At 38.6% G+C, this 12,682-nt stretch overlaps 1 protein-coding gene across 4 annotated transcripts in view; it reads left to right on the plus strand.

Annotated features, from left to right (window-relative positions):
* The first annotated feature begins 9,843 nt into the window (after window positions 1–9,843).
* ZSCAN31 (zinc finger and SCAN domain containing 31) overlaps window positions 9,844–12,682 on the plus strand; it is a 39,830-nt gene continuing 36,991 nt past the window's right edge. For 2 of the 4 annotated variants that reach the window (XM_081523057.1, XM_081523055.1), the window contains exon 1: window positions 9,844–10,130. The gene's annotated coding sequence lies outside the window, so the exon portion shown is untranslated. Of the gene's footprint in view, window positions 10,131–12,023; window positions 12,123–12,682 lie in introns of all 4 variants that reach the window. The other 2 variants (XM_081523058.1, XM_081523059.1) reach the window with 2 other exon arrangements.

The raw sequence follows: 12,682 nt of genomic DNA on the forward strand, positions 1-12,682 counted from the left end.
CTGATGTAAAATTATCTGGGCTGGGTGCTTTTTTGTGGGAAAAATGCTGTTTGTGTAATTGAAATCATATGGAGTATATTCTCTGACCACAATGGAACCAAACTAAGAAATAACAGTAAGACAATAGAAAAATCTCCAAACATTTGGAAACTAAGGAAAACATTTCTAAATAATGCCCTGGTCAGGAAGGAACTCTCAACGGAATTTTTTAAAATACATATATTGAAGGGAAATAAGTACAACCTATGACAAGATGTGAGACACAGCTAAAGAAATGTTGAGAAGGAAAATTATAGCACTAAATGAGAAGGAAAATTATAGCACTAAATGCTTATATTAGAAAAATGGAATAGTCTGAAATCAATAATTGAAGTTCCTGCTTCAATAAACTAAAAATCAAGAGCAAAATAAAACTAAGGCAGTAGATAGAAGAAAATACTAATGATAATAGCAGAAATTAATGAAATTGAGAATAAGAAAACAGAAAAATCATCAAAACATAAGCTGTTTCTTCAAAAAAAATTTCCAATAAAATAAACTTAACAAAGCCAATAAGATTAAAAGAGAGAAGATACAAACCACTAGTAACAGGAATGAACATGGGATATCACTACAGATCTTGCATTGTTTATTAAAAGCTTCATGAGGGCAGACTGAACAACTTTGCACTTATAACTTTGACAACTAGACCAATTCTTCAAAAAATATAAGTAACCAAAACCCCCAACCAAGATAGATGATCTGAATAATCCTTTGGCAATTAAAGAAATTGAATTCATAGTTTAAAGTTCCCCAATATTCAGGCCTAGAGGGCTTCACTAGAGAATTCTACCAAACATTGGAGGAAGGATGATCAGCAATTTTACACAGTTTCTTTCAAAACATAGAAAACGTTATATTTCCCAACTCTTGTCATGTTGCTAATATTACTCTGATACCATAATGAAACAATGAATGGAAACCACCTCCCCCGGAAACCAGTATCTCTCATGAACTTAGATGCAATGAAATATTAGCAAATGAAATCAAAGTATTTATGAAGAGTTATATACCACAATCAAGATTCATTCTAATATGTAAAGCTGTTTCAGTCTTCAGCATTTGACAAAATCCAATTCTCATTCATAATAGAAACTTTCAGCACCCTAGAAATAGAAGGTAACTTCTCCAACTTCATAAAAAAGATCTGCAAAACACCTACAGCTGATTTCATTCAAATACAATACTTTCCCTGTAAGACTGGGATCGAGGTAAGTATGTTCACTCCCATCATTCTTATTTAACATATATTGGAAGTACTTACTGGAAGTGCACTAAGGCCAAAAATGATGTGAAATGAAAAAACTGCATATTTATAGGTAATGTAATTGTGCACCTAGAAAATCCCAAGGAACCTACAAAAAACTTCTAGGACTAGTAAGCAAATTCAACAAGGTTGAAAGATACAAAATCAGTGTGCAAAAATTAATCCTATCTCTATATGCTAATAATAGACAATCAGAAATTGAAGTGTAAAATGCAATGCCATTTGTAGTTGCTCCTAAGAAAATTAAATGCTTGGGTATAAATCTAACAGAAATGTACAGGATCTGTATCTGGACTGAGAAAATGACAAAAAGCTGTTGCAAGAAATCAAAGGTCTAAATAAATGGAGACATGCTGTGTTCATGAATTAGAAGACACACATAGTAAAGATACCAATTCTCCCTACATTGATTTACAGGTCCAATATAAATTATTTCAAAATTCTAGCAAAATTTTTTTGGAAGATATAGATAAGCTTGTTCTAAAATTTATACAGAAAGGCAAAGGACCTAGAAAAACTACATTTTGTAAAAGTATAAAGTGGGAGCAATCACTCTGCCTGATATTAAGGCCTACAATAGTGATCAAGAATGTAGTATTGTAGACATATAGTTCAGTGGATCAGGTTGGAGAACCCATAAGTAGGTCCACACAAAAATGCCCAACTGATTTTTCACAAAGGTGCAGAAACAGTTCCGTGGAGGAGGGATAGCCTTTTCAGAAAAAGGTGCTGATGCAATTGGACATCCATAGGCAAAAAAGTAAAAACAACTCAGCTTGAACCATACACCTTATATTTACAAAAAGCTGAAAATAGATCATGGAGCTAAAACATAAAACCATAAAGCTTCAATGAACACATAAGAGGAAATCATCAGCACCTAGGTAAAGATGGTGAGAATTGACATCAAAAGCATGATTTATTAAAGGAAAAATTAATAATTTGGTCTTCATCAAGATTTAAAACTTTTGCTCTGTGACAGACTCTGTTAAGAGGATTAAAGGATTATTAGTCCTCTGTTAGAGGACTAAAGAAATGGGAAAATATTTTTATACCATATATCTGATATAATTTATACCATATATCTTCCCTTGTGGCTCAGCTGGTAAAGAATCTGCCTGCAATGCGGGAGACCTGGGTTTGATCCCTGGGTTGGGAAGATCCCCTGGAGAAGGGAAAGGGTACCCACTCCACTATTATGGCCTGGAGAATTCCATGGACTGTATAGTCCATGGGGTCGCAAAGAGACATGACTGAGTGACTTTCACGTCACTTCATCTGACAGAGGACTTCTACTGAGCATATAAAAAGAACTTACCTAATGGCAGCAATTAAGCAATTCAATTGGCTATGGGCAAAATCATGAACAGACATTTTATTCAAGAGTAAATTGCCTCCTCGAACAATGGAGGCACTGTGTCAATTCACTATTTCATGCCCCCCACATCACCTCCCAATTACCCTCACTCCTAGTTACTTTAACTTCTTTTTCTTTATTGTAAGTTTAAATTCTATCAGCTGAATTTAGGCACGCTTTTTTAAAAACAACGTGAAGAAAGAAATTTAATATAAGCACTTCAAGGTTACAAACACCAATCACCAGAAGAGTATTATCTGCTTGACTGGGAGCTCAGGGAGTAATATGAAGGACTCTACCCTGCAAAGGTGGCTGGAGCATTGGGGACCCTTTTATTCCTTAAAGTAACTGAGTTGGGAAGAGACCAGGAGGCACAGAAAGATGAGCCCCACATCAGCAAGCATAGATTGGGGCTACTCAGCCCCAAGAAACAAATGTTTAATAACTAAGGCATTATGCAGCTAGATGCAATCCTACCTTTAGGTACTTAACTCCTAAATATTCATCAGCAGGTAGCATACACTGTTGAATCTCAGGGAAGTCTTTTTATATCCTGTATCTCAGCCAATGTGATATAGGTACAACAGAAAAACCATTAGTTGTGAAAATAGGTATGTGAACACTTTGGTCTCTAGCAGTAGGTGCCAGCGAGATTTTATGTTGATATGAAAGAGCAAGTAGAATCAACCAATCTTTGGAATCATTCATTCATTAGGAACTCTGCTAGGTGCTCTGAATACAGTAGTGAGCCAGTCATTATCTCCTGTGTCTCAGCCTCATACCAGCCTTTCTTTGTCCTGATCTGTAAGCAGGGTAAGAAGGCTCCAAACATTATTTCCTAGGTTCTTACTGTTACTTGTAAGAACTAGAGATCAAAAGGGGGAAGCATGGTTAAGAGATTTAATACTTAGCTAATGCCTGTAACTACAGTATTGTGATGGATAATTTTGTGTCCACTTGACTGAGCCACAGGATACCCAGATATTTGGTCAAACATTTTTCTTGGTGTGTCTGTGAAAGTGTTTTGGGATGAGATTAGTGTTTGAATTGGTTAACTGCATAAAGCAGATTTTTCTTCCTAATGTGGATGATCAGGTGAAGACCTGAATAGAACAAGAAAGTCTGATCCTGTCTGAAGTAAGAGGGAACTCCTCCTAACGGCGTTGAACTGCCTTCAGACTTGTCTTTTCCTGCCTTCAGACTTGAAATGAAGCATTGGTTCTTCTTGATTCTCAAACCTGCTGGCTTTTGGACTGGAATCTCACCATCAGCTTTCTTGGGTCTCCAGCTTGCCAGCTGCACATCTTGCAACTTCTCAGCCTCCATAATCATGTGAGTCATTTTTAATAATAAATCTCATTATATATGCATCCTATTGGTTATGTTTGTCTGGAGAACACAGACTAACACAAGTATGTTCTGGAAGTTTGAAAATCATAAAATAGATTTTTATCAGTTTAAGAATTCAAACTAAATAACTATATTGTTTATTATTGTAATACAAATCATTTACATTAGGATTTCTTAAATTGTGTCCCTTGAAAACTTTGAAATACCAAGGCTTGGAACCCAGCATAAAAACAGGGACTTGGACAGATCTGCAAAAACTTTTGGATAAGCAAGTAAGAATGTATCACAATGGTAAAGCCATCCATTGTGAAAGGTGGCAGAAAACCTTGAGATACCTGAATTCCTGAGTCCTTGAGTGATATTGTAAATAAGGAAGAAATTGTTGCTGATGCCAGAAACCAAGTGAGAAGTGTGAGCAGATTCAAAAGCAAAAGCATATTTCTGTAATAAAGAGAAGGGATGCACTAATAAACTTTGCAGGAAAGTAGTCATCTTGAAACACTTTTGTAAAATCAGTTCCATTTGAAATATACATAATAAATATTTCTTTCATAATGCTGACTAAAAAAAAAAACTTGCCACTTGAATTCATAAGACTGCAATTTTGACTGTCATGAAGAAAATAATAACATGGTTTACAAAGTATGTTCAAGGGAAAGTAGGTAACCTGAGAAGTTAACTTAATGGTTACAGTTGTTATCATGAATACCGGAGGAGGTGGTACCACACAGCTGGTTTGAGATTCAATATATAAGAAGACCAAGACAATCAACACTAAATGCGGAGTTTTGAAACCATAAGTCATACTTGTTTTAAATACCTGGTATGAACTCACTGACCCAGAGAAGTTTGAACTTAGTAACTGTAAGTCTTGATATAGTATGTTCCAGCTGGGGAGAGGGAGAAGGTTTGTGAGCAGGATAGTAGAGGCTCTAGAGAGCCCTTGGTCAGGCCCAAGAGAACTAAAAGATAAGAACCAAGATGCTGAGCTTTAGAGAATTTATTATTTTATCCTGACTTAATAACTGATTTTCACATTGCCTGCCTAGGGACATTTTTTTTTTCTCCAAGAGTAGCAAAATTAATCTCAGGGAAACATTAATAAAAGAATGTAATTCCATATGTAATTATGTATGATTAATAATCACAATGTATGATTACAATGATTCAATGAAAAAGAAGCTATTTAAGGCATTCATACTAGAATTCCTGGTAAAGAAATTTGGATTCCCTTTGATTCTGTCACAAGTAACCCCACCCTTGTCCCCACTCTGTCAATCCTATGTGCTTGGCAAAACATGCGCTAGACTGACTCAGAATCTAGCCCCTCACAGTTAGGCACAAGCACAAACAGTTTTGATGACAAATTCTTCAGAACTCTAGAGGACATCAGATTTTCAGAGCTGTGAAGGTGTCTCACTGGTATAGTATATGTGTGTGTGGAAGGGTGTGTGTGTGTGTGTATAAGATTTCATGAATCTGACAAACCATGGAGGTTTCATTATAAGTGAGATAAAAAGAGCAACAGTCTCCAAATCACAGCCTTCTACTTGTCATAACGTGTGGCTGAGGATGATTAATTAGTCAATCTGGGAGCCCTTTTAAGTTCAATAGGTGAGAACAAACCATTTCAGGTCAGACCTCTTCAAGAAAACTCTCCCATGGCCTCCATCAAACAAGTTTGTGTTGTTGTTGTCTCTCAATCACCTAGAATATAGAAGATAATTCATTTCAACCAGATTCTATTTTCTAACAAACATCTGATAATGTGTGGTGGTAAATAAAGCCAAATTTACAATTTTCTAGTCAGCAAGGGCTCCAGGGTGGCCTCAGTTCAATGAGGAATGAACACCAACTCTGCCATATAAGACATGGGTCATGGAGATAGAATATTTTTCCTAATGTGGCTTCTTTGATGGTGAATAAGGAATGAAATTCAGGTGAAGCCTTTTCCACATGTATCACACTGATAGGGTTTCTCAGTCTTGTGGATGTTTTGATGCTTTTAATAAGGCTTCTATTCCTAGTGAAACTTCTCTCACACTCATTACATTTATAAGACATAGGAGCCTCAACATTTTCCCGCTTGCTTTCCTTCCTTCCCTGACTCTCATAGGTCTGTCCAGGGTCAGGATTCTAAAGGTTTTTAATCACCATGGATCCACTGATGTCTCAGAAGATGTGAATTCCACATAAAGGCTTTGCCACACATTTTGCACAGGTATGGCTTCTCCCTGGTGTGGATTTGTGACGTCCAAGGAGGTGGCTGCTCTGGCTAAAGGTTTTCCCACACACACTACATACAGAAGTTAAATATGCAGGGTGACAATGTACAGCCTTGACGTACTCCTTTCCCAATTTTGAACCAGTCCATTGTTCCATGTCCGGTTCTAACTGTTGCTTCCTGCCCTGCATACAGGTTTCTCAGGAAATAGTTTAAGATGGTCTGGTATGCCCATCGCTTGAGGAATTTTCTATAGTTGGTTGTGATCCACACAGTCAACAGCATTAGTGTAGTCAATGAAGTAGAAGTACTTGTTTTCTGGAATTCTCATCCTTTTTCTATGATCCAACAGATGTTGGCAATTTGATCTCTGGTTCCTCTGCCTTTTCTAAATCCAGCTTGAACATCTAGAAGTTCTCAGTTCACATACTGTTGATGCCTAGATTGAAGGATTTTGAGCATTACCTTGCTAGCATGTGAAATGAATGCAATTGTATGGTAGTTTGAACATTCTTTGGCACTGCCCTTCTTTGGGATTGGAATGAAAACTGACCTTTTCCAGTCCTGTGCCCACTGCTGAGTTTTCAAAATTTGCTAGCGTATTGAGTGAAGCACTTCAACAAAGTCATCTTTTAGGATTTGAAATAGCTCAGCTAGAATTTATCACTCCACTAGCTTTGTTTGTAGTAATGCTTCCTAAGGCCCACTTGACTTTGCATTCCAGGATGTCTGGCTCTAGGTGAGTGATCACACCATCGTGTAAAAGATAACTGCTAATCACAAAGAACAAATATCTCAAGTTAATGATTTTTGTGCTTTTCTATGCATGGGAAGATGCAAGAATCTAGGGTCACTGAAATTCTTCTTCGGATTTCCATCTTAATCATCTAGGGGCTCCTTTATCCAAAGCCCAGGATGCTTCATTCTGTTTTTCCCAACTGTTGATGGGCGACTGCCGCAGGTTGAGACTTTACCCTTTGTATAACTAGATGATGTACAACATTCTCTGTTCTTTTTTACAACGCATAGCTGTTTCAAGGAATATGCTCAATTGTTTAAATAGCAAGTCCAAGATAACTGAACAAATTATGATGATTAATAAAAGAGTTTAGCAAGCTTGTAGAAGTTTTAAATTTTTACTTATTTATTTTTGGCTGTACTGGATCTTTATTGCTGCACTCTGGCTTTCTCTAATTATGGCGAGCAAGGGGTACTCTTTGTTGTGGTGCATGGGCTTCTCATTGAGGTGGCTTCTCTTGTGGAGCACAGGCTCTAAGCACACTGACTTCAATAGTTGCAGCACAGAGGCTCAGTAGTTTTGGCTTCCAGGCTCTAGAGTGTGGGCTCAGTAGTTGTGGTGCACAGGCTTAGTCGCTTTGCAGCATGTGAGATCTCCCGGGAACCTGTGTCCTCTACATTGGCAGGTGCATTCTTAACCACTGGACCACCAGGGGAATCCTAAAATGTATTATCTTCATTGTGGAGTTTGTATTTTCATAAATGCATGCCCCTGTGTAATCCAAACCTGTACTGAGGAAATAAGATAATGACTTAGAAATAAGTCATTTTATCTGCAATTTGGAAAGACATTTTGATATGATTTAAGGAATAAGTGATAAGTTCTGAAATAAAGATAATTTATTACAGAACAGAGAAAATTTAAAAGAATGTAACAAAAAAACAGATATTCAATAAAATAAACAGATTTTTATTCTGATATAAAGAAGCAAATTATAACAAAACATTTCAGATTACACAAAAACAGTAAGAGGAAAGCTAAATTTTGAATAAATCCATTGGCTCTTGGATTATTTAATAATATAATTAATGAAGTGATGTGAATCACTGAGCACTGTGGAAAGAGATTTGTATTTCTTGAACTTTTGACTTAAAATACTGACACTGGTACTTCCTTGGAGGTCCAGTGGTTAAGACTCCACAGGGTACACAGATTTGACCCCTGGTGGAGGAACTAAGATCCTGCATGCTGCCCTTGGTGCAGCCAAAAATAAATACATAAATAATACTGACACAATGAGGACATCAAAACAATCTAGATAGTGTCATTGATATAAGAGATTCTCAGATTAGTCCTCATACAATAAACTTAAAACATCCTAACATCTTGTAGCTCATAACTGAAAGAGCTTGATAGAGGATTACCCAAATACCAACCATTTAAAATGTTTTTTGATCAGCTATGCTAGAGGATAGACTACATACCTTTTCATTCTTTCTAGAAAAATTATATTACAAAATTAACATTAAAAGACAGTTCAAGAATATAAAGTCAAAAATTTAGTTAAAAATTGTTATAGATGTGTGTCAGGCAATTAATAAAATTTTTTTTCTGACTTTCATGTTTGTGATGTTTTTAAGACCAAAATTTGTAATATGTGTTTTCCACTTTCATGCCTATGTTTCACTCAAATTATATATACTAGATCTCCCAGTGTCTATATTTCTCTTTTAAGCTTCATAAGGGTCAAGACTTGTGTTCATTATTATTATGTCCAGTCCTTACAGGAAACCTTTGACACAAAGAATGCTTTCAAAGAGAATGTTAAATGAATGGATTAAAAAAAAAAATTCACGGAGAAGGCAATGGCACCCCACTCCAGTACTCTTGCCTGGAAAATCCCATGGACGGAGGGGCCTGGTAGGCTGCAGTCCATGAGGTCACTAAGAGTTGGACACGACTGAGCGACTTCACTTTCACTTTTCCCTTTCATGCACTGGAGAAGGAAACGGCAACCCACTCCAGTATTCTTGCCTGGAGAATCCCAGGGATGGCGGAGCCTGGTGGGCTGCCGTCTATGGGGTCGCACAGAGTCGGACACGACTGAAGCGACTTAGCAGCAGCAGCAGCAGAACACTTCCTAGACAATAGATTTGAGTACAGTCTTGCTCATTTTCTGATTTCATGGCTTCCCTTAAAGACAAAGATGCAGCTTCTTCCATTTCTGTATACCTGAAGGTTAGTGACTGATGTGAAAACTATTACATAAAGGTGTATTGTGTGAATGAATAAATGAATGAATGAAAAAAAAAAATTCAACTTCTTAACATATATTATCTATCCCTGCAGCATTTACTATGGTCCAGGGACTATCCTAATCGACTTACATTTACTTCATTTTTCTTTCATTTCACCTACAAACCAGCTGTATGTAGTTACTCGTTTATGTGCCTGTGTTCTCTCCTTTTAGACTGAGATTCCGGAAAACAGAGTTTGAAAGTTAAAAACAAACAAAAGCCCAACCACAGCTACCATCTCTCCTTTGTGGTGTTAAAGGGACGACAGTTAGGGGAGAGCCTCAGGAAGGAATGGATGGTAACAGCCAGAACTGGAGGAACAATGAAGTCCCTTCCAGCCCTAACATTTTGCGTTGCTACGACCATTGACTTCTAGATGCCCAGAATCACCCAGCACAGAAATCTCGGGGGGCGGGGATTTCCCCTCCTAGGCCTGGATTTCTGGCTCCGAGCTTCGTGATGAAGTAGTCACCAAGTGCATTAACCTCCGGAGCTCCTAGAGAGTACAAGAATGCGCCTAGCAGGGAAAGGGCTGCTCATCGACGGGGCTCGGTACGATGACGTACTTCCGGCCTTTGTAGGTTGTCTGAGTGATGCTGCCTGCGCGGCGGACCTGGGGCTCCTGCGATCCCGAAGGTGAGTCCCAGGCCCTTCGTCCGACTCGCCCGCCCCAGGAAGATTAAGATCGGTGCCTTGGAGTAGGTGATGACGGGACGTCTGCACGGGCGTGGCCCCCGCCGGCCTCTCGTGGTGACCTGGACACACGCCTCGGATAGAAGGAGGTCCCGCCCCTGCCCCCGCTGGGGTCGTGGGAGAAGACCCCCTTGTGGAGGCGGAGCTTTGTGACCAGACCCGAGGTGAGGAGGTGGAAGAGGAGCTTCCGGAAGTTGCTTTCGCTCCCTGTCTAAAGCCCAACTTCCTATATACCCATCACTTTTATTTAACAAGTGTTAACATTAAACAGTATTTATCGCATCTTTTTTATTTAAATATTTCAAAATAAATTACAAGCATCGTGACTTGTCACCCTTAAATAGTTTCGTATGTGCATCTCTGAAACTTAAGGACATTTTATATTCACAAATCATAACCCCAATATCAATACACTCAACTAAACTTAAGCGCATTCCCTAATATTACCTGACATCTACTGCATATTCGAATTTACCCTCGTTGCCCTACAAATGCTTTTTGCAATTGGTTTACACCAGCTAGGGTCCAATTAAAGACCATTCGTTGCATCTAGTTAAGTCTCCTAATTTTAAATAGTCCTATCCTTCCCTTGGGCTTCCCTGATGGCTCAGTGGTAAAGAATCTGCCTGCCAATATAGGAGACGTGGGTTCCACTTCTGGCTCGAGAAGGAAATGGCGACCGACTCCAGTATTCTTGCCTGGGAAATAAATCCCATAGACAGAGAAGCCTGGCGGGCTGTGGCCCATGGGGGTCTCAAAAGTCTAGGTCACGACTTAGCGACTAAACAATGACAATAATCCTTTCCCTCCTTTCTCCCCACCCTAGTGCCTGGTTGAAGAATATTCCAGTCCTTTCCTAGAGTATCTCCATTTCCAAATGTGCCAGTTTCCTCATGGTATTTAAGTTATTCCTTTTTTCTTTGCCATTGTGATCAGTTTTCCTTTGGAATTTATTTTACAGCGCAGGTGGTTTATTATTTTCATTATTTCTTCGTAATTGCTAATATGCTGAAGCTAATAAAAAAGCTCAGGAATTCCCTGGCGGTCCAGTGGTTAGGACCTGGCACTTGCAGTGCACAGGACACGGGTTAGAACCCAGGTGAAGGAACTAAGATCCCTGGGTGGCACACGTATGGTGTCAGAAAAAAGAAAGAGAAACGCTGTTTTACACACTTTCTGCCACCTCGTGGTTTAGTGTTTTTAGTTCAGTTAAGGAAGATGAGGACACTTCAGATTCTGTAATTGTATCACTCTTTTATCATATACTTGCTGCCTGACACATATAGGCACTTAGTGAATATTTTTGAAGTGAGTCCCCTTTGTGGATAACAGGTAATACATGGGAACTGAATCTTAAATTTAGGGTGAATTGTCCTACTTCCTTGTACACATCTTCAAGATTATGGTTTTCATTGTATTATAATTTTATCCCCATGAGTTATAAACTCCTGTGTATACCCAGCTCTTAGCTCGTAAATATCTGCCCAAAGATTGAAGCTCTTTTTTCAAACAAAAGTTAAGCTCTTTTTCCTTTCAGTTGTGTTTTTTCAAAGTTAATTTGATGAATATATTGACATTATACCTAAGTGGCTGTCTTTTGGATCCAGTGAACTAGCCTCCTCCTCCACTCTTTCAATGCTTGCCTTTTCTTCTTCCACTCTTGCCTCCATCTTCATTCCCTCAGCTCGCTTACTATCCAGTAGCAGAGCTTCTTAAAACATAAACCTGGTCTTGTCGCTTACCCTCCTATATGCCTACAGTGGCTTTCCTGTGCATTTAGAATAAAAAATAAACTTCTATGTCCTGTTGGGGGTTTTGAACAGTTCTCTCTCTGCCCCCCCCACCTCTACTCTGCAGAGCTCAGTCCTTACTGTTCTTAGGGCTCATTAGCTACCTCACCTCTCATCATCCTATCTTAATAGGTCCTACATTTATTTGATAACTTGATGTTGGTTGGTTTTCCTCACAGTACTTATCACAACTGCTCATTATTTTATCTGCCTCCTTACTTTTGTTGTTGTTGCTGTTAATTAATTGTTTTTAATCTTCCCCTTTAGAGTGAAAGTTCCAGCAACACAGGGACTCCTTCTCACTGGAACAGAGCCGTGAAGCAGGACAGCAGAAGGAATCAAATAGGAAAACTTTGATTAGTTAATGTAAATGGCACCAAATTTATTAACTGTGTTTTGAAAATACAAGAGTCTTAAACCAGCTACAGAATTCAGTTTCTTTTCAGTTGTAGAACTGACGTCCATGGTAGGACTAAGGTCTCCCTTTCCTTGCTGGCTGCCCCTGTGAGTCAGGTCTCAGCTTCTAGAGGCTGCCTGCATTCCTTTACAGGTGGCTCCCTCCATCAGCGAGTCAGTGGTTGTGTATCTAATCCTTCTCATGCTTCAACTCTCTGACTTCCTCTTGTAAAAAAAATTTCAGTTAAAGAAGTTATGTAGTAGGTTGGGCCCACCTAGAGACCTCCTAAGGTCAACTGATTGCTAAACTTAATTACATCTTAATAATACCTTTTATCATGTAAACTAACAATCTTAAGGGACATGATAACATGATGGAGATCATAGGGCAATCTTAGAATTCTGCCTACCACAGTTACACTCTTTATTTATTCTGCAAGTTGAGGGTTGAGGGACAGTTGGGTTATTTCTAGTTTGGAACTATTTTGAATAAAACTGCTCTGAACATTCCTGTATTTTTAGCTTTTAGT

Source organism: Giraffa tippelskirchi, chromosome 8, assembly GCF_054371585.1.
Source record: "Giraffa tippelskirchi isolate mGirTip1 chromosome 8, T2T-mGirTip1v1.2.pri, whole genome shotgun sequence".
In the NCBI taxonomy this organism is placed as follows: domain Eukaryota; kingdom Metazoa; phylum Chordata; class Mammalia; order Artiodactyla; family Giraffidae; genus Giraffa; species Giraffa tippelskirchi.